Source organism: Henckelia pumila, chromosome 1 (genome assembly GCF_033568475.1).
Source record: "Henckelia pumila isolate YLH828 chromosome 1, ASM3356847v2, whole genome shotgun sequence".
Lineage (NCBI taxonomy): Eukaryota > Viridiplantae > Streptophyta > Magnoliopsida > Lamiales > Gesneriaceae > Henckelia > Henckelia pumila.
In genome coordinates, this window is record NC_133120.1 from 12,377,985 (window position 1) to 12,381,534 (window position 3,550).

Sequence of the window (3,550 nt, forward strand, 5' to 3'; positions counted from 1 at the left end):
CAATTTCAATCCTAAATAATTTAAGAATATAAGAATTTAAATCAAAACTCTAAATATTCCCAAATTAAATATATTCGGATTAAAATTAAATAAATTCGGATTAATCTCTAATTAATCCCGGGCCTTACATTATCTATTCGTTGGCCAAGCACTGCGCCAACAGCAGAGTCACTTGCATCGCACATGACTTCAAATGGAAGATCCCAGTTCGGTGATGTAAGTATTGGTGCAGTCACCAGTCTTTCTCTCAACACTTCAAAGGCCTGCAAACAAATTGAATCAAAGTCAAAAGGGGCATCTTTCATTAGCAAAGAAGAAAGAGGTTTGGAAATTTTTGAAAAATCCTTAATAAACCGCCGATAGAAGCCGGCATGGCCCAGGAAACTTCTGACTCCCTTGACTGTCGTAGGTGGAGGCAAATTTTGAATAACGTGCACCTTGGCTTTGTCCACCTCGATCCCCTGCTCAGAAATTCGGTGACCCAATACTATACCTTCTGTCACCATGAAATGGCACTTCTCCCAGTTCAGTACCAAATTTGTCTCCTCGCATCTCATTAAAACAAAATTCAAGTTATGCAGACATGCATCAAAAGATTTACCGAAAATAGAGAAATCATCCATGAAAATTTTTAAAAAATTTTCGACCATATCATAAAAAATGGCAGTCATGCACCTCTGAAAAGTAGCAGGAGCATTACATAACCCGAAAGGCATACGTCTATAGGCAAACGTACCATATGAGCAAGTGAAAGTCGTTTTATCCTGGTCTTCAAGTGCAATCGCTATTTGATTGTATCCCGAATACCCATCTAAAAAACAGTAAAACTCATACCCAGCCAGTCTCTCTAGCATTTGATCAATGAAGGGGAGGGGAAAATGATCCTTACAGGTTGCGTCATTTAGTTTTCTATAGTCTATGCACACACGTCAACCTGTAACTGTCCTAGTGGGTATCAAATCATTTTTCTCATTCTGTATGACAGTAATTCCCCCCTTTTTTGGTACACACTGCACCAGACTCACCCATGGACTATCAGTTATAGGATAAATGATACCTGCATCCAGAAGTTTGATCGTTTCAGCTTTTACAACTTCCTGCATTTTTGGATTCAATCTCCTTTGTGGTTGGACCAATGGGTTGATGTTCTCTTCCATTAAAATCTTGTGCATGCATAAGGATGGATCGATTCCTTTGATATCCGCCACTTTCCAGGCAAACACACTCTTGTGTTTCTTGAGCACCTCCATTAGTCTGGCTTCCATCTCACCTGTCAAAAAGGAAGATATTATAACAGGTAACTTATCATTCTCACCTAAAAACATGTATTTGAGATGGACAGGTAATGGTTTCAATTCCACAGTAGGTGGTTCCTCAAGGCTTGGTTTCTGGAGAACTAAATCCTTCCGGTCACCAAGGTCTTCAAGTCTAAACTTTCCACCTCTTCTCCATGACTGGTTGTCATTCAAATATGCGGTCATCTCTTCAATTCCATTACTGAGAACGTCCACTTGCTCAGAGATAAGTGCAGCTTCTAATGGTTCCTGAAAAGTATCCTGCACATAATCAAATAACAGTGAGTCCACTACATCTAGTTGAAAACATTCTTCATTATTCTAAGAAAATTTTAAAGCATTAAAAACGTCAAACGAAATTTTCTCTTCTCCCACTCTTAACAGCAACTCCCCCTTCTGGACATCTATTAATGCCTTTCCTGTCGCCAGGAAGGGTCTACCCAATATGAGTGGCATGTCCAAATCCTCTTCCATATCTAACACCACGAAGTCCACGGGGAAGATGAATTTGTCCACTTTTACAAGCACGTCCTCGATTATCCCCCGTGGATATTTGATGGACCTGTCTGCCAGTTGTAACGACATTCTGGTGGACTTTGGTTCTCCCAAGATCAATTTCCTGAACACAGAGTAAGGCATTAGATTTATACTAGCACCCAAATCACATAAAACTTTATGAAATTGAATATCATTAATCACACAAGGGATAGAGAAACTCCCTGGAACTTTTTGCTTTAATGGGATTTTATTTTGCACCAGTGCTGAGAAATTCTCAGTCAGACTAATCATTGCATGCTTCTCCAATTTCCTCTTGTTGGAGAGGATCTCTTTCAAGAACTTTGCATAACTTGGCATTTGCATTAGTGCATCGGCAAAGGAAATATTAATATTCCATTTCTTTAATACTTCTAGGAATTTTCCAAACTGAGAATCTATTTTTGCCTTCTTCAGGGCTGCAGGAAAAGGTGGTGGCACAACAATTTTTTCTTGTGATGTGGGTGAAAGTATTGGGATAGATGACTTACCTGCAATTCTTGTTGATGTAGCCAATTCTGGCTCTTTCTCGACCTGTGGTGCAGGCTCTACTGTCTTCCCACTCCTCAGTTCGATTGCTTTTACCTGCTCCTTTGGATTATTCTCCGTGTCACTCGGCAAGGTACCCTGATCTCTGCTAGAAATTGTTTTGGCCAATTGCCCTATCTGATTCTCCAGATTCTTTATCAAAGCATCTTGATTCTGCATTCGGGTTTCAGTAGATGATATGAATTGCTGCATCATCTGCTCTAAACTCGATTTCCCTTCTTGAGGCTATCTGTCGTAGTTCTGAATCCATATGGCTTATTGTTCTATCCAATCCACGAGAAATTTGGATGTTGTCTCCACCCTGGATTATAGGAGTTCGAGAATGGGTCATTCCTTGGGCGATTTTGATTCCCCATGTGACTTGCCATAACTCCCTCTGGTTGAGAAAATGTTTGACAGTCTTTCGTGAAATGTTCTACACCACATTTTTCACACCATACTTCTTGAACTCACATCACATAATTTCCAATACTCAGTTCCTCAATTCTCTTGTTCATGACTTCAAGTTGAGCGGCCACTGATGTGAATGCATCAACCTGATGAATCCCATTAGATTTTCGGGCTGCACTCCTTTCAGATAAAGGGTGATAGCTACTAGATGCCATTTCCTCAATTAATTCATAACCATCCTCTGACGATTTTCGCAGTAAATTTCCACCTGCAGCTGCATCTAACATGGTACGATTAGAGTTTGAAAGACCATAATAAAAAGTTTGTACCACAAGACCATCTGGTAATTGGTGGTGTGGGAATCTCCTTAGTAGATCTTTGTAGCGCTCCCATGCTTCTTAAAATGTTTCTTGTTCTCCTTGGGAAAAAGTTGTGATGTCAGTTCTTAGTTTCATTGACTTAGATGGTGGAAAATATTTGGTGAGGAAAGATTTCGCCAGATCATCCCAAGTCTTGATGGAACCTGCAGGTAAATTTGTCAGTCATGCTTTCGCCTTATCTCGTAGTGAAAAAAAGGAATAAACGCAAACGAATAGCGTCATCAGAAACTCCATGTATCTTGAATGTATCACAAATTTCCAAAAAATTTGTGAGGTGCACATAGGGTTCATCAATGACAGTCCCGCCAAATTGAAGTGTGTTCTGAATCATTTGAAGAATAGCAGGTTTTATCTCAAAGTGATTTGCCGCTACAGTTGGCCTGATGATGCTTGGTCTAGAAC

General features: G+C 39.9%; 1 non-coding gene across 1 annotated transcript; it reads left to right on the forward strand.

Moving 5' to 3' along the window:
• The first annotated feature begins 3,113 nt into the window (after positions 1–3,113).
• Positions 3,114–3,220, forward strand: LOC140876882 (small nucleolar RNA R71). Its single transcript, XR_012149112.1, has one exon. It is a non-coding gene; the product is annotated as a small nucleolar RNA R71 (small nucleolar RNA).
• Positions 3,221–3,550: the final 330 nt, after the last annotated feature.